This window comes from Giraffa tippelskirchi, chromosome 10 (genome assembly GCF_054371585.1).
Source record: "Giraffa tippelskirchi isolate mGirTip1 chromosome 10, T2T-mGirTip1v1.2.pri, whole genome shotgun sequence".
Taxonomy (NCBI): Eukaryota; Metazoa; Chordata; class Mammalia; order Artiodactyla; family Giraffidae; genus Giraffa; species Giraffa tippelskirchi.
In genome coordinates this window covers 78,219,589-78,246,531 of record NC_137284.1, presented here as the reverse complement: position 1 = coordinate 78,246,531, position 26,943 = coordinate 78,219,589, and positions in this window count along the sequence as shown.

Below are 26,943 nucleotides of genomic sequence, written 5' to 3'. Positions count from 1 at the left end.
AAGATACTAAGATAATATTAAATATCCTGATCTCTTATTTTCCTATATATTTGAAACACCAACACCACCTTTATGATGAATCATCATGTATGATTACTCCTACATTCTTGTTAGTTTCTAGACTTTTTATTCCAATTCACTGAGCTTGCTATCTCTCCTATTACTAATGCCACATTGCTCAAATTATTGTAGTTTTAAATATATCTTATTTTCTGGCAGTGAAAGTGCCTTCTTTGTTATTTTTCTTTTTTATTTTCTTAGCTAACACATCTCATTAACTTTTGAATAGTTTTTTCAAATTTCAAGAACTTTTCATAATTGAAATTTGAATTAAATGAGTGACAGTTGCTCAGTTGTGTATGACTCTTTGCAACCCCGTGGACTGTACCCTGCCAGTCTCCTTTGTCCATGGAATTCTCCAGGCAAGAACACTGGAGTGGGTTGCCATTTCCTTCTCCAGAAATTTGAATTAAACATATAAATTATTGTGGAATGAGTTGACATCATTACAATATTGACTTTTCTCATTCAGTAAGCTAATTTATGTCTATTTAGCAAATATTTTACATATTTCAGTGAAATTTTGTTTTGTTTTTCCAGGCCTGATTTTTAAAAATATTGTAGAAAAAAAACCATACAATTGAAAAAAAAAATGCAGGTCCTATATATTTCCTTCTGGGGCTTCTCAGGTGGTGTTAGTGGTCAGAAATCTGCCAGCCAATGCAGGAGATGTAAGAGATGCAGGTTTGATCCCTGGGTCAGGAAGATCCCCTGCAGGAGGACATGGCAACCCACTCTAGTATTCTTGCCTGGAGAGAATCCCATAGACAGAAGAGCCTGGTGGGCTACAGTCTACAGGGTCACACAGAATCGGACATGACTAAAGTGACTTAGCATGCACACATATTTCTTTTTAGATTAATTCTTGTGTATTTTATGTTTTTGTTGTGGTTTTGGAATAGAATGTTTTCCCACTATATATAAAATTTGCTTTTATTAAAGTCTGCATCATATATGGAGGAAAGTCTTTGTATATTTTATAACTGTTTGTCTTACCAAACTGTCCTATTTATACTAATAGATGTTGTTATTTGATATGATTTTCTAGGAATCATGTCATTCAAATAATATTTTTGTGGCTTTTTTTTTTAAATTGGAGGATGATTGCTTTACAATGTTGTGTTGGTTTCTGCTGTAAAACAACGCAAGTCAGTTGTAGTTATATGTATATCCCCTCCCTCCCCCCTCCATCACACTGTTCTAGATCATCTCAGAGTGCCAGGCTGGGCTCCCTGTGTTATATAGCAGCTTCCCACTAGGTATCTCTTTTGCACATGAGAGTGTATATATGTCAATATTACTTTCTCAATTTGTTCTACCCTCTTCTTCCTGTGCTGTGTCCTCAAGACCATTCTCTACATCTGTACTTGGGATGTAGAAATTCTGGTCAGAGCTAATGTAACAAAGAACTCTCTGATGGCTATTCTGAGGTTCTGTTCTTGCACAGTGCAGTCGTCCTGGATCAATCATTCAAGACTCTCGAGTTTATTTAAGTCAAGGAAGAAGAAAACAGTGCTCTGATTGAATTGTGTAAAAAGTAATATTGTATTGAATAAGATTTTGCTGATAGTGTCTACTATGGTGAGGAAATGCTTTCTTAAAAATCTTTTGCCAGGACCATCATTTTACCTGAAAGTAATGACGAAGTTTCTCCGATGTATTTGTTCTTCGTCCACTGCCATTTCAGCCAAGTTTTAATCTGGAATTCTCTCTTTTACACCTGGTTTGAGTCTATAAATTTGGAAGTTTTTAAAAGAAATAAAATAATTTTTAATTTTCAGATTATGTTATAAAGATTGACTATATCTTCAGTTTAATCAGAAACAAATGTTTTGCTTTTACATCCAAGTCACATTTACTCTACTGGCATTAACCAAACACAGATTGGTTACATGTGAAATTATTAACCTCTTATCTTAATTACTGAATCTTACCTGTGCTGTTTTAGACTACAATTTTCCTTTTAGAGAATAGATTTTACATACATGTTAGGTCAGTTTTATCTTCCCCGTACATATTTCATATTTTCAAACATTAAATGAACGCTGTCACAGTTTCTAAGATTATGGATAGGAACTGATTTTATTATAGTTTTTGGAAAGCAGCCCTGGGCTGCTTAGGTGGTGCATCATGAAAAGGTAGTTTTATTTACCTCAAAGGACATGTTATTTAAGAAAAATCTGCAAATGTGGTGTATATTAATTCACAGAAGCTGGAAAGAAGGATATATCTGGTAGAAAAGTGGCTGTGAGATCAACCCCTTACACAGTTCCCAGTTGTCAAGGGGCTAGAACAACTGTGACTGAGCCTTTTCAAGACCCCTGGATACTGATGAATTGATCCAGATATTCTTACCAGGTGGATGCCTATGTGATACAACTCCAGCTTCCCAAATAACTCCTGGGTATGGGGGCCTTGGAGGCTAAAATTTGCCATTAGAGATAAGTTTTTCCTTATTAGATAGGCTTCTTTTCACAATTCCCTGGGGAGATGGTTTGATTAGTCTTTAATTCCTTAATTTATTAGAATGATTTCTGCCCTGATGAGACCACCAGAGAGAAAGCTGGGGAGAGATGAGGAGCTGTAGAGGGAGAAGAGCCTGGAAGCAGTGTGAGCAGACCATTCTGGGCCCTGGCTAGTCTCTGCTGGCCAGCTTCTTGGGAACTGCTGTCTCCTCTGCTTGCTTACTTGACTCTGCCATTCTGTGTCCCCTGAAGCAGATGGGTATTTCTGAGAGATTTATCTGAAGTCACAGAAAAAAAACCCTTACAGGTTGATTAAGCTTCTGCTTTCTTCTTGGGCATGTGCAGATTCTAATTTCCACCAGAGCCCACTTGGGAACTCAGAGGAATACATTTTGCAAAGGGGGCAAGTGTGATGCTGCTGCTGCTTTAGGGGTCACACTCTGATACAGTAAAATTTGAGGGCACTCCACCCAGGATAAAATAACATTGAATATTAATACGATTGCTAATGGGTTCCCATCTTCCTTTCAACCCTGCTTCCTAGGGATGGGTTCATTTTAGTTCTTATCCTTTGGGGAGGGGCTAGGAAGCGACTTCCTTCTGATCATTTGACATTTGATCAGTTCATTAAATTAGTCAGTTGCCTATACCTTGAATAAATACGAATATTTTTTCATTTAAAAATGTTGTTTAATTTTAAAATATTATTTTTCAGTAAACTTTCAGTTTCATAACAGCTAACTACAATTTGGACTTCCCAGATGACTCAGTGGTAAAGAAATCTGCCTGCCGATGCAGGAGATGCAGGAGACACAGATTTGATCCCTGGGTCAGAAAGATACCCTGGAGGAGAAAATGGCAACCCACTCCAATTTTCTTGTCTGGAAAATCTCGTGGACAGAGGAGCCTGGTGGGCTCCAGTCCATGGGATTACAAAGAGTTGGACACGCACACAACTGCAATTTACAGCATTAACATTTTTGAACCCTGTTTTTCCCACTATGTTATATGACACTTAAAAAAATTCTAGCCTGAGGTTTTCTTTAATTTACATTCTTCCCTGCTGTCTTCCTTTCTTCCCTCCTTTGTTTCCTTTCTTCCTTTCGTTCATTAAACATTCATTGCACCCCAGACATTTAACAATCCTTGTTCTCTGGGAACTTTTCGTTGGGGTGGGGATTGAGGGGAGAGTCTTAGCTGGTTTGTTAGGGTTGCCTAGCATGGAGGGCTACTGAAGCAAAGAGAAAGTGACCTAACATCAATAATTCTTCCTTCCCTCCCAAGAACGTAACACTAGCTTTCAGCTTTTCATTTTCACTTAAAAACTCCATTTCTTGAAGAGTGCCTTGCCCTAAATTAGTTACTTATTTTTTCCCCCTTTATTATCATTATCAAAAAACATTATTGAGTCACTTGAATGGTTTGCTGTCTTCTCAAGCTGTTATCTATTCATCTCCTTGGCCACTTCCCCAAATGCTCTGATGTCTTTGACACCTGAAATTTTTCCTCCCGCCATCTTCTATGAGGAGCATCAATGACCATATAGCTGATCCTTCTAATGTTCCTTCTCTCAGAGACCTCCTCATTTCCAATGATCTTCACGTCTTTTCCATTTGAGCTTTCCACACCATTGGCCCCACTTTGAATTTTGCCATCCAGCAGGGCTCTTTACCCATGAGGGCTTAAAGGCCAACACTTCACCCTAATAATGGATTCTGATCTCCCCACCCTGTCACTCCCTTTTTCATTATGTCAGCTGTTGGATCTCATGGGGTCCTTCAGTTCCTTCCACTTCTCAGTCCTCTTTTGATATTACTTTTTTTCATGGGCATCATAGACCTCATTGTGTATCCATCTGGTGTGTGTGTATGTGTTTGTACACAAATATATGCTACATCTCTTCTGTTTTGGATTATGTATTTTTACTGATATAGAATTTATATATACTACATTATATGCAGTAAAATGACAAGTCTTAGATGTACAGCTTGAAGAATTTTTACATATGTATCTCCTATGTAACTACCGCCCAGATCAAGATATAGAACATTTCCATTACCTCATAGAATTTTGTCCAGCTCCTTTCCAGTTAATAACCACACTTCACATGTAGCCACTATCATGACTTCTAATCAGCAGAGATCATATTCTGCCTATTCTTGAGTTTCCTATAAATGGAAAGGTTTCTGTTTCATAGAAATCGAGATTTAAGTAAATTGTTACTGGTCAACACATGGTGAGAATTGGAGTTTTGAATGTGTTCCTTTAGCTTCCGACACACAGCTATTCTAATAAAGGGGGGAAAAAACCCCATTTACCCTTTAAAAAAATTCCTTTTAAAGGAATCCTATTCCTTCAAACCTTCCAATATAATAATGTACAAAGTATTATTGGCCCAATTTGTCCAGGACTTTTGTTGTATGAAAGAAAAGATACAGTGTCAGGATCCAAAGGAGTCAACCACATTTATTGTTTGTCTCAATCTCTTTGTAGTCTCCAGACAACTTTTATGTGTTCCTAGAAATCCACCCTGGGTCCTCTCTTCCTCCTTCCCCACCTGCCTCCTGAGAAATCTGTATGCAGGTCAAGAAGCAACAGTTAGAACCAGACATGGAACAACGGACTGGTTCAAAATTGGGAAAGGAGTAAGTCAAGGCTGTATATTGTCACCCTGCTTATTTAACTTCTATGCAGAGTACATCATGCGAAATGCCAGGCTGGGTGAAGCCCAAGCTGGAATCAAACTTGCCAGGAGAAATATCAACAGCTTCGGATACGCAGATGATAGCACTCTAATGGCAAAAAGTGAAGAGGAACAAAAGAGCCTCTTGATGAGGGTGAAAGAGGAGACTGAAAAAGCTGGCTTAAAACTCAGTGAAGAAGAACAAAAGAGCCTCTTGATGAAAGTGAAAGAGGAGAGTGAAAAAGCTGGCTTAAAACTCAGCATTCAACAAATGAAGATCATGGCATCCAGTCCCATCACTTCATGGCAGATAGATGGGGAAACAATGGAAACAGTGACAGACTTTATTTTCTTGGGCTCCAAAATCACTGCAGATAGTGACTGCAGCCATGAAATTAAAAGACGCTTGCTCCCTGGAAGAAAAGCTATGACAAGCCTAGGCAGCATATTTAAAAACAGAGACATTACTTTGCCAACAAAGTTCCTTATAGTCAAGACTATGGTTTTTCCAGTAGTCATGTGTGGATGTGAGAGTTGGACCATAAAGAAAGCTGAGCGCTGAAGAATTGGTGCTTTTGAACTGTGGTGTTGGAGAAGACTCTTGAGAGTCCCTTGGACTGCAAGGAGATCCCACCAGTCCATCCTAAGGGAAATCAATCCTGAATATTCACAGGAAGGACTGATGCTGAAACTGCAGCTCCAAAACTTTGGCCACCTGATGCAAAGAACTGACTTATTAGAAAAGACCCTGATGCTGGGAAAGATTGAAAGCAGGAGGAGAAGGGTATGACAGAGGATGAAATGGTTGGATGGCATCACCAACTAGATGGACATGAGTTTGAGCAAGCTTCGGGAGTTGCTGATGGACAGGGAAGCCTTTCGTGCTGCAGTCCATTGGATTGCAAAGATTTGGACATAACTGAGAGACTGAACTGAACTGAAGTGAACCACACAATCCCTGAGGAATTTCATCATCATCTACTATGGCTCCAGCCGTCATCTCTATGGATGTGACTCCCACATATGTTCATCTCAACTGAGGCTTGGATTGAGACCTTTATCCTAATCCACCCTTCCTGAAATATCTCCGTACACATATTCCACAAGCATTTGCAAGTCAATAAGTCCCTCACTGGACTTGATTCTCCTTTTCTCCAAATCTGCTCCCCATACTGTACTCTATTCGTTGATGAGGTGAGTCTCCTTTTACCCTCACTTAGGAGTTTCAACTCATCATATTCTCCTTGACCTGTCTCTTCCTCTTCACTTGCACTGTCATTGCCCTAGTTCAAGGCTTGCCATCTCCTGCCAGATCTTGCCTTAAAGCAGATCCTCATTCTGTTCTCCTTCACTTGTTATGCTCCTCCTGCCAGGGAGAATCTTTCTTGAAAAAATATCTGATCATATCTCTTTCTGATTCAAAATGCTTCAGTGACTTCCCATTTTGGCTTCTCAATCTTTCATGCAAGCCTTTCGTGGTTTGGTGCCTGCTTACTTGTCCAGATTTATCACCTTGCCACTCTCCCTTCACACTTTGGGCTCAATAATGCTGAACTATTAGACATTCTTTGAATATACTCTATGCTATGCCTTTGTGCTGCTATTCACTTATCTTAAAATGCCCTCCTCCTCTTGGCTACCTGGGAAGAGTAGGGCAGCCTTGATGCCACCTAGTTTGTGAAGTCTTTCCTAATTCTCTACCCCATAGGGTCCTCAGCCCTACAGGCACAGAAGGAAATGAATTCTGCAGACAACCGGAGTGAGCCTGAAAACAGCTCCAGGGAGGCAAGCATCTTCCTATATTGTAATTGTCTATATTCTCTATCTCCTAGTCATCTGTACGTTCCTAGAGGGCAGAGTCTCTTGTTCAGCTTTACACAGAAATGACTCACTATCATTTGTTAAATGAATGAATGAAAAAAGAGTGTAGCACTGTGCTAGGTACTTTGCAAAGAAATTGGATACCACTTCTACCCTGTTTAGACTTATCTGTGGAAAAAATGATGACTAGAAAGTCAAAAGACCAAGCAATAAATGGCTGTTCTTTGGAAAATACTTATCTTGGGTTTTTGAACAATAGGTTAAAAGGCATTTTAAGTGCCCTTTAAGTGTGTGATGGGAGAGAGACTGTAGGAAATCACCTTCTTTTTCTGATTAATCACTGGCACCTTCACAATAGGGGAGGCTGAGTCGTCAGGACCTGGGGCTGGGGTGGTAGTCAAGGAGAATCTTGAGAAGGTGGGGAAAGGTTTTCCAGGCATTGGGTGGAAGAGGCTTCTATGTATGAGTAGAATGTTTCCAGAAAGACACTCAGAGAAGGAAATGGCAACCCACTCCAGTATTCTTGCCTGGAGAATCCTTGGACGGAGGAGCCTGGTGGATTGCTGTCCATAGGGTCACACAGAGTCGGTCACGACTGAAGCAACTTAGCATGCATGCATGCATTGGAGAAGAAAATGGCAACCCACTCCAGTATTCTTGCCTGGAGAATCCCAGGGATGGGGAAGCCTGGTGGGCTGCTGTCTGTGGGGTCACACACAGTCGGACACGACAGAAGCGACTTAGCAGCAGCAGCAGCAGCAGCAGGAAGACACTAAGAGCAGATTTGCCTAAGCAGTGGCTGAGTGGACAGCACAGGAGTGAGATAAGCAATGGGATGGCGAGAGATTCAGGGCACACTGACTAAAAGACAGAGTACAGGTTGCTGGGGTCTCATTCCTTTCAAGTGTGCTCAGACAGTCCTCTCTTGGGGATCATGTCCAAGTCATCTGTCAGTTGTAGGGGCTAATTGATTGTAATTGCCAACTGAGGACTGTCCTTTTCCCAGGGCCACTGAGGACAGATCCTAAGTCAGGAAAAGCTTTCTCTGCCCATCCACATATATAAACATATACACACTCACTTACTCTTTCAAATGAGAAAAAAATGTGAAATCACAATATTTGAGACAATTATAGGATGTGTCATTTGATGCCATCTCTAAGATTTTCATTCTTCTTTTCTGAAGTGGAGACAGGTTAATGTGTAAAGGAACACACATGTTTATGCATGTGTGTGTTCAGCTTGTATAAAGTACAAAGTTTGTTAACTTTCTGATGATACTGTTACCTTCCTATAAAGGAAGTAGTTGAACATGGAAGAGATTAAGTGACTTGCTTTTGATCACAGAATAACTTTGGACAAGTTACTTAAAATTTCTAAGCCTGAGTTTTTTCACTTTCACAACAGAGATGATAATACTGTAATAGATATTGTAGTTATTGCTGCAAATTCTATTTGGCTCCTCCCACCTTGAATAGCAATACATTTTAAAAAAGAGAGTCAGAGTAGTTCTTGACCTTGGGTAGTTATTATTCCCCAGAGGTATTTAAAAATGTGTGAGGAATTCTTGATTGTTACAATAACTGCTGGAGATGCTGCTGACATTTAGTGAGATAGAACCGCTCCTGACCATAGACTTGTTCTGATAGGTGCAAATCAGTCAGAATAAGCTTTCCCCTTTGCCCCAGTGAGGAATGGATATACTCACTACACTTAAGGGGTTGTCTTCCAAGATGGAAAACTGAAGGAGCCATAGGAATGGTTATAAAGGAACAGTAACAAGTGGCATCACTGGTAGCAGAGTTTGCCCCTTAATGATACCCTGACTTGTACTGTTTTTTCCTAATTCTGTTGAGTCCATCATATCCACTCCTACTGCCCTCAGGAAACTTTCTGAGATACAGTTGGGCTAGATCAGCAATTTCTTAGAACCTCAAGGTTAGAAGGGCTCTTAAAGGTTATGAGACACCTTCCCTTTCCATCTGTACAACAGTCCTGGGTACCACATTTTTGAAGGGTCATGGTGATTTTCAGCAGTAAACTTCTGCCTGTTCCCTAGAGGTGTTTGAAGATGTGATTGGGGGCATGGAGAGCATTTTGGGTTATCATATGAATAGGGGGCATCTAAAGCATTTAGTAGGCAGTGACCATGGATTCTAAATGATCTCAAAGCACAGGAAAGTCCTATGCAGTGAAGAATTGTCCTGTTTTAAGTCCCAATGATTGTCCCTTTTACAAACACTTCAAAAACTGGAGTTCATTCAAGGAAGAGTAACCAAAGTGATGATCACCAGTGGATAATTTTTATATGAGACTTATTTCAACTCATTATAAAGAAGCTCTTTCTCTTTTTCTTCTTGTAGTCTTATTTTACCCCCATAAATATTAACAGTTAACAATTTCTCTATATATGTAAGAATATATACATTTATATGTTTTAAAATTTTTAAACAAAAGATCATACTGTCCATTGTTCTGTAAATTGCTTTTTTGCTTTATACCATTCCTTGGATGTATTTTCATATCGTCAGGTATAATAATGATAATGACTAATAATAAAAATTGTTAATTTTTATTTAATGCTGACTGTGAACCAAACACTGCCAAATTGTTTTATATAACTCATTTCATACACTAGTCCTTTGAGATAGGTACTGCTATTAATCCCTGTGGCAGACTGACCCCAAAGTGCCCCCCCATCACCATAATCTCCTGCTCTTGGTGTTCTCATCCTTGTACAGTCCCCTCCCCTTGAGTGTGTTGGGATCTATGATTTGCTTCTAACCAATAGAACATAGCAAAGGTGATGGATGTCACTCTCATGATTGCATAACGTTATGTAAGGCTCTGGGCTTCCCAGGTGATTCAGTGGGTAAAAGATTCTGCCTGCCAGTGCAGGAGATGCAGGAGACATGGGTTCAATCCTTGGGTCAGGAAGATCCCCTGGAGGAGGGCATGGCAATCCACTCCAGTATTCTTGCCTGGAGAATCCCATGGACAGAGGAGCCTGGTGGGCTACAGTCCATGGGGTCACAAAGAGTCAAACACAACTGAAGTGACTGAGCATGCATACAAGCACATGGAAGGCTCTATCTTGCTTTGGACACTCTTTGGGGACTTGGTGAAATAAGCAGCTATGTTGCGTGGAACTGAAGTTGCTTTCTAGAATCTGAGGACAACCTCTTGGGTCTGAAGGTGACCTCTAGATGACAGCCAATAAGAAACAGAGATCCTCAGTCATATAGACGTAAGGAAATGAATTCTGCAAATGACTTGAGCAAGCTTGAAATCAGATCCTTCCCCAGTTAAACTTCCAGATGAGAACATACCCCAGCTGACACCTTGATTGCAATTGTATGGGGCACTGAGGAGAAGGCCCAGTTGAGTTGTGCCTGGACTCCTGACACACGGAAACTGTTCGATAATAAATTCATATTGTTTTAAGCCTCCATGTGGTAATTTGTTATAGAGCACAGGAGACAAATCCAACCCCATTTTACAGATGAGGAAACAGAGGCAGAGAGGAGCTAAATAACTTGCCTGAGGTCACGTAGTAGCAAAGCTGGTATAGGAGCCCTAGCTTTAGAGTTCATGCTTTGTAACAAGCAGTCACTCTGCTTGTCTGCCTCTGTACAGACTACCTCATTGTTTTAAACATCTGAAAGGTCTCACATTATATGGATAAACTGACATTTATTTCTCCATATTCCTACCAAGAGTCAGTTGGATTGTTTCCTATTTGTTTATTTATTTATGTATTTGAATGAAAGATATGCTGTAATAGGTATCTCTATTTCTTTGATCACTTTTACAAATATATCTTTTAAATAACTCTTAGCAATAAAGTTGCTGGACTAAAGATTATTTGTATTTAAAAATTTCATATGACCAGTTTTCCTCCAAAGAGATCATACCAATAGAATGGAACTTTCTATCAAAATTGCCCGAAAATGGAATGGGAATGTTTTGGGGCAAAGATGGCAAATTGAGCACACATTTCTAGTTCTTTCTTCCTTCCCAAACCACTAAAACTAAAATAGAGTGCTTTTTATTTTTTTTTAAGGTACAGACCAACAAACATGAGGGAATTAGAGAAGGAGTCCAAACGAAAATATCCTAAAGGTGGAAAGCATGTGGAAAAGTGGTAACCAACTTAGCAGACCTGGGAAGGGTGAATCCTAGGCTGGTAGTGGGGAAAGTTGATCTAAATTTAGATCAACTTTCTAAATAGCAGAATTCCCCAGACTTTGGAATTGGCGTCAGGTATTTATGGACCTAGAGTGAAGGGGGAAGCATACAATTAGCTGACTGATGCTGTGAGGTAGTTAAGAGTCCTGGACCCTTCCAACAATTCAATGATGCTAGATCCCATCTCCACTCCAACCTCAACAGGAGCCTGGAGTCTATTTTTTTCCTCTGCAGATGATAAAACAGTCTTTGGACTGAGGACTCAAGCATAGTTGAAGGCAATGGTAGAGATAGTGCCCCAAAACACTCTTCAGATATTAGAATTTTATCAGCTAAGACTCTAACTTTCAAACAGAAATATAGAAAAGTATGCTCTGGCATATCTGGTCAACTCAAGAAGAAATACTTGATGTTTCTGATGCTGGTGTTTCCGTAATAAAAACCCAGATAGATTAAAGTGAAACCAAAATTGGACAAAGCTCATTCAAAGGCCAGAGCTTCCAGTCAGTTTTTAAATTTCTATTTGATATAATCAGACAATCAAGGAATGCCAGACTTCAGAGAACAGCCTCAAATCAGAGATAGAGACCAAAAAGTCAAACAAACAACTGGAAACAGCTAATTCATAGAGGAAAAAAAGAGATTATGCAAGAAAAACTCTTCAAGGTTAAAAAATTAACCAGAAAATAAAAATAGGATGCTAGAAAGAGAAAATTATAGAACACAAAAAGCTCTTAGAAATTGATAAAATAACATAAAAATGAATATTTCAGTAGAAGGGTTGGAGGAAAATGTTGAGAAAACATCTCAGAAATTAGAATACAAAGAAATGAGATAGAAAACAAGGGATAAAAGTAAAGATAAAATAATTAGAGGATCAGTCCAGGAAGTGCAGTTTCTGAATGAGTGGCCAAAAGAGGGAACAGAACAAACCAAGCAGAGGAAACAAAATATATTTCCCAGAACTGAAAGGCATGAGTTTCCTGACTGAAATTCCCTATTGAGTGCCCAGCACAGTGCAAGAAAAGAGACCCACACCCAAGGCACAGCATTGTGAAACTTCTCAGTGCCCATCACTCAAGACAAGAGGACAATCTTAAAAGCTTCAAGGGAGACAAAACAAATCATATACAAAGAACAGCTATCAGAATGAGTCTAGACTTCTCTACAGCAATGCTAGTATACAATTTAGAATCAGGTGTGAGGTATAATAAAGATATATTTAGTCTTGAAAACATTCAAAACTTTTACCTCCCACGCAACCTTTCTCAAGAAGCTACTGTGGAATGAGCACCTCTGAAACAATGGAGAAAACCAAATAAGAGAGAGACAGGACATACAGGAAATAGGAGAAAGATGAAGGGACTCTCCAGGTGATGGTAAAGGAAGTTCCCAGATGCCAAGTGTGCAACTACACATGTGAGTGTCTTGAGAGGAAATTTAGGCATGTGACAGAAAATTGAGGGCTTGAATTACAGATAAATACATAAGAAATTAAGCAAAGACAAAAGGTGAGTCTTTTTATTCATTCCAGAGGAATGAATGAAATACAAAGATGTGTAAGAAAGGAAAAATAATCATAGCTTAAATCTTGACTCAACTCTGAATAGTATTTAGTTATAGTAAAGTGTGTTAGTCACTCAGTTGTGCCAGACTCTTTGTGACCCCATGGACTGCAGCCCACCAGGCCCCTCTGTCCATGGGATTTTCCAGGCAAGGATACTGGAGTAGTTTGCCATTTCCTTCTCCAGGAGAGCTTCCTGACATAGGGATTGAACCCTGGTCTCCTGCATTGCAGGCAGATTCTTTATGACTGAGATACCAGGGAAGAACTAGTTATAGTAATGTAAGCACTACATGCTGATCTAACCACAGTCACCACATAAAGTATATTGGGGACTTCCCTGGTGGTCCAGTGGTTAAGAATCCACCTGCCAATGCAGAGGACACAGTTTGGATTCCTGGTCCAGGAAGATTCCACATGCCATGGGGAAACTAAGCCCCTGTGCTTCAACTACTGGGCCCATGCTCTAGAGCCTGCATGATGCAACAAGACAGGCCTCCATAGTGAGAAGCCTGCACACATCAACTTGAGAGTAGCCCCCCAAATTTTCTAAAAGAATTACCTTAAAAAAACTGAAAGTGGATATCTCTAGTGAGGAGTTTCTGTTTTTCCTTAGCAAATCTTGTTGAACTCCTTAAATTGTGTGCATGTGTAACTTTGATTTTTTTTTTTTTTTAATTTTGTTTTTTGATGTATTGCCTCTGGTGTGTTCTTTATCTCTGATGTAGAGTACTTCTTAGGAGGATGATGTAAAGGTGATCCAAGCATCTTGAGGTTGATTGGATGAAATTTCTTTAGATTTGCTTCCAGACCTGGAGTTTGATGAACTAATGATTTTCTAATGGGACCATCTATTTTCCAAAGTAGAGTTGATTTCCCATTGAACTGCAGAAAGTTCTTCCTTAAACTGAAATATAGCTTTGTATAATCTCTACTGTCAGATATAGTTTTACTACTTGGGGCACAAAGAACAAATCCCATCCCTTTTCTTTATCAGCCCCCTTGAAACATGATTGAACTATCATCATTGACAAACTATCCCTATTTCCCACACCTACTTGCATGCTTTTGGGTCTTCTCACATCCTGTTCAACTTCCTGTGATTACATTCCACCTCTAAAGACGGTGTGTGTGTGTGCGTGTGTGTATGTGTGTTCAGAATAGAATATTCCCATTGTGGCCTGTTTGTTATAAAATTTTTCAACACTATACTGACCACAAAACACCTCCTCCTTGGATGTAAAGATTAGTGGTTAAGAGTTCAGTTCAGTTCAGTCGCTCAGTCGTGTCCGACTCTTTGCGACCCCATGAATTACAGCACGCCAGGCCTCTCTGTCCATCACCAACGCCCGGAGTCTACCCAAACCCATGTCCATCGAGTCGGTGATGCCATCCAACCATCTCATCCTCTGTCGTCCCCTTCTCCTCCTGCTCCCAATCCTACCCAGCATTAGGGTCCTTTCCAATGAGTCAACCCTTCACATGAGGTGGCCAAAGTATTGGAGTTTCAGCTTCAACATCAGACCTTCCAATGAACACCCAGGATTGATCTCTTTTAGGATGGATTGATTGGATCTCCTTGCAGTCCAAGGGACTCTCAAGAGTCTTCTCCAACACCACAGTTCAAAAGCATCAATTCTTCGGCACTCAGCTTTCTTCACCGTCCAAGTCTCACATCCATACATGACCACTGGAAAAACCGTAGCTTTGACTAGAAGGACTTTTGTTGGCAAAGTAACATCTCTGCTTTTTTTTTTTTTTCCTTTAAAAAAAAAAATTTCATTTTCCCCTTTTATCAGAGGTGTAGGCTACCCCATATCACACAATTATAAAATATATGCATAAGTGAAAGGATTTTTAAATGTCTTTTAAAAATGTTTCAATGTTTTCTCATTAGATGGAAATAAACTATTCTTCTCAGAGAAGGAACTGAAGACACACAAATGCAAAAATGGCACTCACAGTTCTAGCAGTGGAAGGTTCTGTCGTCACATGCTTCTTAAATTCTAAGAGCATTAGCTTAAACTATAAAACATCTTCCACAGCACCAAGCCTCAAACCTGGGGCATCAAACATACACAGACATAAGACACCTCTTTTGTGCTTCCAGGTCCACAGAGGATTCTCTGGGAATCTCTGAGTACTAGACTTAACAAAGGCTAATGCTATGGCTGAAATACATTGTGAACAAGTGAGGAGTATAAATAAATAATACACTCCTGTGACAACACGGAGGAAAAAAGCATAATGTGAATATATAGAATGAACACAACCAAAGTTGAACCCACACACTCACACACCCCATCTATAGAAAGAGATTAGTGACTAGAAGGAAACACTGAAATACCAACAGTGGTTATGCTCCTGAAGGTTGAGACGAGGGGTGACTGAAGCTGTTTTCTCCTTTCATCTTTCCAAATCCTTAATGAGCATATACTACTCCTTTACAGAGAAACAAACATGCAAACAGTGACGACTTTATTGAGTGAAGAGTTGTTACCTAACTCACTTATCCTAAAATTTGATCAAGATAGAAACTAGGCTTGGGCCCAGCATACGACTCCGATGTGTCATGAGAGGTGAGGAGAGCAGGATGATGTGGGTGGATGGAGGAGATGACTGGACCACCGGAATCCAAGGCCCTCTGCTGAATCTTGGACTCTGTAGGACCCTGGGCATTAAGTTTCCTTTTCCTGTCAAAGATGAGGCTGAACCAGCATAGCAGTTCCTAATCCCCAGTGAGTTAGTAGCTCCTCTCTCTAAGTCGGGGACCCTTGTCTCCAGAAAAAAACCCAAACATGTCCACAGAGCTTTTGGAAATAACCTAGGAGGCTCTGGGTTCTCCAGAGGTCCAGGGACCAGGTTAGAACACTGGTTGGTTTGTATGTTCTCTTCTGCAGCTCTGTCTCCACTGCCACGAGGAGGTATGATATGGTCCTATTTCCGTTTCCAGTATCTTTGCTGAAGGACTGGTCTAGCTGCTGCCAAAATATGCCAAGGTCATCAGTTTTATGCCCCAACCAACAGCCACCTTTCAAAAGTGTCGCTTAACTACCCCGCCACAGTCTTCTTTGTAGACAGTGAGGAGCACTGGCACTGTACTCAAAAATTTCAGGATAAATAGAACCCTCGGCTGCCGGTATAAAATCAAGCAGTGAAAGTCAAGCACAGCAGACATCTCTGCTTTTAAATATGCTATCTAGGTTGGCCATAACCTTCCTTCCAAGGAGTAAGCGTTTTTTAATTTCATGGCTGCAATCACCATCAGCAGTGATTCTGGAGCCCCAAAAAATAAAGTCTGACACTGTTTCCACTGTTTCCCCATCTATTTCCCATGTGGTTAAGAGTAGACCTCATCTCTAAAATGGGGACAATGTCAGCATCTTCCTTATGTGAAAATTAAACAACATAATATATGGCCAGCACTTAGAACAAAGACTGACACAAAGTAGGTGTTCAATGAATGTTAGCTATTAACTTTCCCCCTAGAATTGTTCTATTAATATAGCCCAAGACACCCATTAACAGAGTAATCAATCAAACAACAAATATTTACTGAGTTCCTACTCTGTGCTAGATGCTGGGAATGAGGAGAATGAGACCATCCTCTTATCTGGACGAGTCAGTAGTCTCTCACCATGTTGATTTATTGTATTAACTAAGAACTAAAATCCTTTACGTTTGTTTTATCTTTTCATTTTGGAAAACATGTACTTAAATTTTTTTATCAAAGTTATATATGCATATATGAAAAGTTAAATAGAATCGAAAAATTTATAACAAAACAGTGGTTCCCTGCCTCAGTCCTCACACTCCTCCCCTGTCCAGAGGCAACCACTTGTCATTTTTTAGCCATTTCTTCTGGAATACACATCTTGGTGCTTCCAAATAATATGCCTGAATTATACTGTCTTAAATTGTGACTTTTAGACATTTTCTGTCACCTATTGTAGTAAGAGTTGGATAAGCATCCAACTCTCTCTCACCCCATTCCCCTCTGTACCTGTGCTCCATGCTCTAAAATAATACACCTTGCTTAAATCAACTTATGAACTTATGTCACTTGTTAAGGAAAATACAATCCACAATTGAGCATTGTGGACTCTGGTTGTTTCTTTTCTCCTTATTTTTCCTGAAATTAAGAGTTGCCTTTCCTCCCATTTGTGTAATTTTCTTTGTACGACCTTCTAATAGACACACCTGCTGATAGACACAGGTCAACCACCATTAGGTAACCTACCAATGTCTTTCTTTCTCTTGAATAGATCCTTTCCACTCCTCCAACCTTGTCCTGGGGTAAGAGCTCTCTACACTGTTGCAGAGCTGTCACCCTGGGACTTCCCTTCACCATCAATCTTGGAATTCCCTGTTTTTCTCCTGAGTTGGATTTCTTATCTCTTCCTCTTTCTTGGTTTATCCTTTTGTTTTGATGGAGAACATCCTCTTGGAGTCAAGGCAAAGAAAGGGTCTTTTCTTTGTTCCAGTGTTGTGAAATTTCACAATAATGTTCCTGGCCATAAGCCTATTTTTATCCATTTTACTGGGCCCTCAGTGGTCCTTTCAGGAAATCTGGAAGTTCAGGTCTTCTGAGAATTTGTCTTAAATTATTTTATTGATGATTTCCTCCCCTTGGTTTTCTGTTCCCTCTTTCTGAAACAGTTGTTAATCAGATTTCCTTCTTTTGAGTTTTTCATTATTACTATTAATGTTTATTAATTTCTAATGCTTCTGTTCTGGGCAAACTAGATGTTCCTTTTTAAGATTCCTATTCTTGTTTTAAGGGTGTAACATTGTCACATATTTAATAATACTTTTAAATTTATTTTAATTCCTGTATATATTTTTTCTTCCAAATTGATTTTATCTAATTATTTTGTTCTTTGCTTTTCATATTCTAGGCCTTCGTTAGATATCTGGTAACCCTTGGATGTGTGAACCAAAAAGCTAATTGGAAGCTCTGAGTTTATAGACAGGGCTTATTGACTTTGAGATTCCTACTATGTGATCTGGAAGCACTATTTTAGGAAACCTCTGACTAAGTTTTTTCTAGGCACTTTGGGGGCTGGTTATACTCTCCAGAAAAACCTTTCTTACCTCCTCCAAGGTTATAAGTATGTTGCCCATGTCCTCGTACCCCATTGAGGAAATAGGGCTGGGGAAGAAGAGCTGGGAGTTATAGCATTTTAGGATCACCAAATGCCCTAGATTCTGGTACTGTTCCCAAACCTACAGCCGGGCCAGTTCACCTCCAAGCCAGAGTTTCTTCAAAGAATAAACATTCTATCTTCCAGGGCTATGGAAGAGCAGGGTGTAGACCCAGTGGTATAGAGCAGGAAAGGCTTGTGTGTGTGTGTGTTTAGTTGCTAAATTGTGTTCAATCCTTTTTTTTCTTAAATCATGGACTGTAGCCCTCCAGATTCCCCTGTCCGTGGGATTCTCCAGGCAAGAATACTGGAATGGGTTGCCATTTCCTTCTCCATGGGATCTTCCTGACCCAGGGATCAAACCTACATCTCCTGCATTGCAGGTGGATTCTTTACCACTGAGCCACCAGGGAGAGTTTAGAAGGCTCTAATTGCTTCTCACATGGCTTCCACTCATCTCTTCTTAGGTCTGATTGCTTTGCTGTAACCCGAAATTTCTGAAGTCTCTGGGACTGCTAGTTCTCAAGTCTTTTGAGGATTCTGCACTGTAAATTCCATTGGTTTTCAGCTTTTGTTTTGTTTTTTGTTTCAAATTATTATAGATTTAGAACTCAACATTCTATGATGTGCTCTATTACTTCAGTACTAACTACATAAGAGCTACATTGTTTGTCAGGATGATATTCTTTATTCCCCCTTCCTTCCCTTTTGCCCTTCTTTCTCATCTACCTGTCTTTCTCTATTTTCTTTATTTTCCCTTTCTGGATATTAACCCTTTGAGATCGATCCTCTGTTTTTTTAAAGAAAACTTTTTTTTTTCTCTCATTAATCTCTTTCTCTTTTTTCCTATTCTTTCTGGGAGATTAATTCATCTTTATTACTTAACCCTTCCATGGAGCTTTTTGTCTCTGCTATCATATTTAGAATCCCTAAGAGCTCTCTTTTTAAAAAACAGTATCTTGTTACATGAATATATCTTCTATCTCACTAAGGAAGTTGATATTAGCTTAAAACCTTTTTTTTTCCCTACTCCTTGTAATTTTATTTCCCCTGAATTTCTTCTTCCTGTTAGTTTGTCTTAATCTGTTTCTTTCAAAGGTGTGGCTTTTCTCAAATGTTTTGGTCACTTATTTTTAGGGGAGGCACTGCAACACTGACTGGAAGTTTTGTGGAGGTAGGGCTTATCAGCTGGCTGGCTTTTCTGAAGAGAGATCTGGCAGCGCTCTCAGTTTTTCCATTGGAGGACCTTTAAACGTCAGTGTCTGCAGGGAGTGGAGACAGATTCCTCTTGGGATATTCAGTTTCCCCAGGGAGGAATTGTCCAATCTGTTGCCTGGAAGATGTAAACTTGCCTTGCAAGTATTCTGATAGCTAAACCATTGAAAAGGGTTGGTCCAAGAGGCGCTGGCGGGGAGTGCGTGCTTGTGTACCTGCATGAATACCTCATTATCCATTGTAACCTTCTCACTTAATCTCCCTGCTTCAGTTGGCATTTCATCCTGCCCACACCTGTGGCTCAAGTCCCACGGGAGGCAGATTCCCTTGGCTGCTTAGGGTTTTTTTTCCTTAATCTTTTTTTTTTTTTTTTGTAATGTTATTTTAATGGGTTTTGGAAAAATAAACAGAATAACTGAAATATACGTTCCATTTTTACATTTATTCTCACCTGCCCTGACTGAGTCATGTCTCCTCCCTGAACTTGTTTCTGTAATTGTTTACGAGGACCCCTACTCCCTTGAATCTTGTTTAACCCGAAAGGGCACCCTGGGGTTTTAATTCTGCCATTTACTATAAGAGTGGGGAGTACTTGGCTTTTGGGCTAGGCTCCCTTCTGTAGGGTAGCTATGGGCAAGAAAAGGAGACTGCCATGAGGAACAAGCGTGCACGCTACACGTGCGCTTAGGCACTAACGATGTGGTAGCACCCAGTCTGATGCGTATGTTGAACTCACACAGCACATGCTCACCTTTAGCATCGGGCTCCCGGCACTGCTTGTGCACCGCTCAGAAGCTGTGGAAGGGCCCGCGTTGTGTGCTTCATTCTGCAATTCCTCCCAGAGATTGCCAGTCGCTTCCTCATCCTGGAGCAGGGTTTATTAAGAAAGCTTGGATGGTACAACTTTTCCTTTTTAAATTCTTGCTTGCAGCTGATGCTCTAACAAAATGTCACAACCTATTAATAAATACAGAGCGGACAATAGTAAATCTGACGGTTCAAACTGGGCAAAGCCATTGCTTTTGGAATGGAAATAGAATTCTATTAAGAAAAGCTTAAAAACAGACAATCAAAAAACTAGAACAGATGGCTTCCAGGCTCTATTTGGACATTTTGAAACTTAATGACTGCATTGAAAAGTCTTTCCTACCTAGTCACCAAGCAAGAGATACCCATACAATGGTTCTGTATTAGCCTACCTTTGAGTTACACCATAATTTTGAAAGTAATGAAACTACTTTAAAAGACTGTCCTATAAATCACATTAAAGCCTAAAGAAGGTTTTCACTAATTCAGACTGGCCATCATCTTGTTAGTTTGAAATGATCCATATTATCAAGGAGATGCTAAGATTTTCTTTTGAATAACACGCGGATGCTTTAATGGAGCATGAGGAATTCGTTTCCTGTTACGGTCCAGGGCCCACGTTTGACGTCAGGGCCAGGCTGGGGTATTTCTAGGTGGGGCAGGACTAGCATTCTGGTCAAAGTTGGCATTGAGTCCTCCGCATTTCCTTTGTGTGTCCACCACTCTTCGACAGGGTGGGAGGAAATGAAACACTGCTTGTCATGACCTTAGGTGTATTTAGAAACGTCTTCTGAAAGAATGGCTTTAAACTGGGAGTAGAATGCTTGTGACCCAGAAGTTCTGTAGGTGGAATGTGGAATTTTTATAACAGTTCCTAAGAAGCCAACATATTTTCACCCCATGATTATATGCAAGCATGCTAGGCATTATTATTAACTTTGTAAATGTTCAATGGATTTTTTTTAACTTGTGTCAGTGACATTTATAGAATTCATTTTCAGTGTTTTATTTATCTATGTTGTGGTTTAGCCTTAAGGTAGTGTTGCATTGCAAAATTTAACTACTATGACATAATCATTTGCTAATATGTTTTCTAGACTTAAGAATAAAATTTACTCCCAATAATAGTATAGCAATGATTAATGTCCTTGAAACACTTACCTTTTAAATAAAGGTAAGAGTAACATCAGAATGCATGTTAATATGTAATTACTTCTCAAAAGAAGTGAATCTTTAATTTTAACCACAGTGAGACGGAGTTACTTTATGGAAGTATTGGTGGAATGTAAGATACAAAAATATTGAGTTCCACTTCTAAGTGACTGAGCAAAATGAGATCCAGGGCTGACTCACAACTGCCTGAAGTTCAGCTTTCAGAGCTTCCCTAGCTGTGGATGTCTTTGTTGGCACTGGAGAGGAGCAAGTAAAGCAGCAAGGATCCTATAGCCTGGGAAATGCTGTGCTTATTTATTTTTCTCTTTGTAACCATTTATCATGGAAAATTTCAGGCGTACACAAAAACAGAGAGACTCATATAACAAACCACCATTGCAAAAATTTATTTTTAATCTAATATCTTCGACCTCATTTTGGAAAAACAAAGTGGTAAATATAGGAAGTCCTTCTAAGCCTGGTGGAAACTAAAAACCATGGCAAGGACAGACTTATTTCCTTAGCTACCCAGGTCAACTCCTTCTCCAACGAATACTAGCATAATTTAAATGTCATTTTTAACAATGAAAACTTTCTGAACTTTTGACAGTGACATATTTCTTAGGACTCACATGGATTTGATAGGGTTTAGGGCAGGCTCATGGGAACAGATCTGGGTATCTGTATGAGGTCAGGTATAAGTGGAATCAATAGTAATAGAAGCAGCAGGAAAGACAAGTGCTAAAAAGGCACCATGGCAAGACCACATAGCCTGAAGAAAGCTGTCAGATGAGGGACATGCTTGATTCATGGGCTTTAAAAATGCAGGTGACCTCTGGTACCCAAGAGCAGATTGCGCCTTCAAATCCCCACTCACCTTTTGTTCCAGCCGCAGCAGGTGAGTGTTCCAGGTCGAAGAGGCAGAACATTCCTTTTTCAGAGGAATGCCACTGTTCGATTTACCACTTGGAAAGCCCTAAAACCCCCCAGGGCCTTCCAAAATAGATGGGATTAGTCAGTAGTGACATTTACAGGGTTTTTTTTCCCCCTCCTCATTCCCCCTTTTCTTAGGAATGACAAAAGTTTTTCTTCTGTCTACTTAGTAAACTTATCTCCCTAGAGGATTTTCACCTTGTGAAAGAAAAGCATGGTTAAATTCTATACTAGATTTACTGGATCTTATTACAAAATGAAAATATCTAAATTGCTCCTGCTAGTTTAGGGAGGTGTTTCAACTATGCTAATAATGGAAAGGGCTGAATGAAAGCTATAAATTGGGGGAAATTGATGAATTAGTGAAGAGTTGACAAGAGTGGCTCCTCTGAAGTAGTGAAAATCTGAAATTTCTCAGCCCTCCATTTGGATAATGACTGCTTTCCACACAGTAGAAACCAAGGAAACATTTATATAAATACTGCAAAATTCCTTTCTAACCACAGTGGTAGATGTCCAGGACTCACACCTGCTTTGTAGACTGATGAAATGTAACCATACATGTCAGGGAACAGGGATGTACTAATAGAAAAAGGAACCTAATGAGAGGTACGGGTTACCAAGGGTAAGGCCTGGCTGCCCGTTCATTCACTCATTAGTTCATTCATTCATTCACTCACTCATCTTCCTTCTTTCCCACTGCAAGGCCTTGGGTCTCATGAATGCTCCTAGTAGATTTGCCTCCCATTCTTCCTTCAGGTCTCAGCCAAACTTTACTTCCTTTGGAATACCGCCTGAGCCCCTTTACCTCCACCTCCACCTAACAGGTGGGTCAGTTTCTTACTGAACTGCTCTCTGTGATATATAACAGATACTCAGTAAATATTTATTAAGTGAATGAATAAGCTAATCCTTCATCCAAGTATCCTTTTGTCTCCTCACTGGGCAAGACTTTACTAAACAACAGCTATGGAAGAACCCTGGCCAGGTGAGCAAGTCCCTTCACACCTGAAGACTCAAACAAGTCAGGACCCACCTTCTTCAAAACTGGAGAGAGCTGAGCATGAGATGGTTTTCAGCCTGAGTCTATGGGTGGAAGTTTATGGAATTAACCAGAATGGGCAGAGAGATAAGAAACAGTCAAAACTAAATTTATACTTGTGCCAAGCTCATATGACTCTTAGAATATGAAATATCATTTTTCTGGTAAGGAAACTGTGGCCTGGAAGACTTAGTTAATGAGTAAGCTACTTACTTACTTGGTGAACTTGGTTCTCTGAGATTTCTTTGAATTTACCAAAAGTTGTTGTGGTTTGAAGTATAAAAACCTACAGTATGTTTTGGTGCCTTGGGTTTGAAGGGAACATGTTATTTCTGGAGAAGTAGAAGGACTCAGAGTAGTAGACCCAGAGGAAACATCTGGAAGAGAAAGGGAAGCTCTCAGTGTCTCAGGGTTCTTCTACCCTGGGAGAGTGATGACCAAGGGGGTACCAGCAACCCTACCAGGGGAGCATTCTGAGAGAGGGTTGTTTCTTCAGCAGTTGATTTTAGCCACTGCAGAGTTTTACCAGAAAGTAGACTTCTTTCCTGGCAGTGTAGAAACTTCAGGGTGGTTCCAGTTCCTAAACACTCCTCTGTTTAACTTAGCTGTTCTATTTAATAGGCCATCAATTGCATATTTTCTGAATAACTGTACCTCATCTGCAGGGTTTTTGTGGTTACAAAGCCCTTTCACATACACTAGATTCCTTGGTCCCATTACAATCCTGTGAAGAAACTAAGACTGGAGAACTTGAGGTTTACCCAAGAGGCACATGGCAGGTTAGTGGAGAAATAGTTGCTTGGATCAAGTTCCTGACTCGGGTCTTATACTGTGTACCACATGTGGCTCACAAGAAAGGAAGTGTTCCTCTGGCGGTCTGGAGACATGTAGCAAAGAGTGACAGGGGTTTTGAAAGCACTCAAATTTTACTTAATCTACATGCTGTTTTTCTCAGAGGCATGTTTACCTACTTTTCTTCTTACCACATGCCACAGCAGAGGGTGACAGAGGTGAGCAACAACTTATAGGTATGATGATTGATAGCAATCGATGACACAGTATTTACAATCTGGTAGACACCAAAACTTTCACATGCATTCATTCATTTCATCTCAAAATAAGTCCGTGAGACAGGTACTATAATTATCCCAAATTTACAAATGTGGTAACAGACACAGAGAGGTAAAGAAAATTAAGGTCTCATAGTGAGTTTAGTGCCTGACATTTGTCTTCTTAATCACCAATTTTTTGTTTTAACCTACTGACCTTTTACCTGTGAGATTATTAAACCATTTGAGTACAAAGGAAAGGCCTCAGTATTGCATTGTAGAATATACTCTGAAAGTTCTGGGTTTCAAAAAAGTTACTTTTCTTTCTAAAGTAATTATCTAGAAAATTATACTCCCTGAAAAGATGATGCCTAAGCACAGCACAACACTCAAAACTACTAAGAAATGTGTAAAACAGTTGGTCTCCTTTTATCTAGCATCAGCTCTATTTCCCTCTCTGGAGGCATCTGCTCTTAACAGTTTCTGATGTTGAAAATGATGTTTGGAGATTCACTTTCTCATTAGTGATTGAAGTAGAGAGAAATGATGTAGCAGGGGCCCCACCTCTGGCCTCAGCTGTGTCCTCTGTCAGGACTAAGGTACCTCAGGGCTGTCTGCAAACTGGCAGGCCGCTGGCCAGAAGTCAGAGGGCGGGCGAAGTGAGGAATTCTGGGAAAGATGAGTGCCTCTGGGGAGAAGGAGCTTGGCCCCACGTCAAAGCTCTTAGGCTTAAATGGGGGTGAGGGGGATTCTGAGGAAGCAGTGGTGATTTCCTCGGCTCCCATGGCAGATCCTCTCACAGAGTCTTTTCTGAGTCCTTAGGTTTGGAGGGAACCCAGTGGGTTGAGGTAAAGCTCGCAAGGGCTGCTTCTTTGAATATCCTGGAAAACACTGAGCATAGCATGGGGACTTCTCCATCACAACAAGTCTCAATAAGGAGGAAAATATTCTTCCTCAGCTCAGCATAGATCACCAGAGGGTGCTGGCACCTCTGAGTTCCCTGGGAGTGGCGACGGAGGGTCACTGAGGCAGTAAGGCCTCGAGGCTGCACAGAGAGTGTTAGAGGTGGGCTTTTCAGGTCAGCCTGTCTTAGGGGCTCCAGAACTAGAGAGGGACGAAATGGCAGGCTCAACTCTACCAAATGGTAGCTGCCTATGATGAATACATATGGGATAAAAATGTTTGCTGATTCTTCTGATTCTTTGTTATTTTCCTTTCCTGAATTGGCCCTTTTTCTTCCCTTTTCCTGTCCAGTTCCTGCTTATCATTTAAGATGTGGTCAGGCAACTCCTTCTCTATTACCCCTACCCCAGCCCCAACCCCTGGCCCTGTATATCTGTCATTACCTGACTTGTATTAAAATGATCTGCTAATGGGTCAATCTGAGACCATGAACTTTTATTTAGGGTTGGTTTGGGTCGGTTTTGTAGTTTGAGTGCCTGGATTCCGAAAAATATGTTGAGGAAGTGTAGAGTTCCTGTAGGATGCTCTGAACTACGGCTGAGGTGCCATTCCTCCTTCCAGAATATCCCTCTCTGACGGTTTGGGCCAGTGAATGAGCTAATTTTTGCCAGCTTGACAGACAAAAGAATTTGCCTTTAGGTTGAGAATGGGGCTAAGATGTTTGCTTAACTGTTAAATGATTTTGGTTTAAGAATGAGCATATTTGGAGTAGACCACACTGGAAAATGGGCTACATTAACACATCACAGAACCATTTAATTATCTTAGATAGTCATCAAAGTACTGACTGTATTGCTCAAGTTCGGGTCACTGAAAAAAAAAAAAAAAAACCCAATTGAGAAATCCCATCCTGTTTCTGTGATGGAAATACTTTGTGAGTGTCTGTTGAGTTGGTCTGAAGAAAGACTCCACATTTTTATTTGTTCCCACCTCATGGTTTGTCTTTTTTTTTCTTTTTTCCTATGTCTTTCTGTGTTCCAGATGTGGTTCTTTAAATAATTTGCCTTGGAGGCAAGATTGGGATATAAGATACGGGTCAGTGTGGAGGTTGATAAGTAAATGCCTAATTGTTCCTAAGTGACGAGGGGAAATAGATGGTAACTAGTACATTTCTGGCTTGTAGCCCTTTCTGTCTCTTTAGAAGATTGTCAGGGACATAGGAAAAGAAAAAAGTCTGAATTCTCTGAGTAGGTTCTGCTTTGTCTAGTTTCAAGTAAATGAGCTAAATCTCTGCTTAAAGACTGCAAGTCTAGGAGGAAAGGCAAAAAAAAAAAAAAGACTGCAAATCTACATGTGATGGTGCAAGCTGAAGGTTTACACTCTGTAAAAGTGGTAATTTCCCCATTCGGAAGGCAAGGAGACAGGAATGGGAGGGGTGGGTGGGGGAATCAATGTGTAGGTCAAAAATTTGAATTTTAAGTGCAATCTTCTTAGTCATCACTTTCATTTCTGTCTTCTAGGGAAATCTGACACAGCTAGAAAGCAATGGAAAACACTAAGGGTTGCATCAGATGTTGAAGAGAAACTGATCATGTCGTGGAGATAAAAATGATCTCTCTAAGACAGATTTTAAAAAAGCTGGTCATTTAAAGGTAGTAGTCTTTTGGGGGAGAAGCTTACAAGGGTTCCAGAGACCAATTAGTCCCTTGTTTACAATCTTAGCCTCATTTTAGAATAAGGAATCGAAGTGTTCTTATGCTCTTTCTCTTCGTCTCAGCATATATTTGCAAGGTGGGCTGCAAATTTTCAGCCCACTTCAGCATGTTTCCCTATGGAGAAAGTTCTAGATTCACCCTGTGAAGCAACGTCTACAAGAAGATTTAACATTGTTAATTTCGCCCCCATTCTGTTGGACAA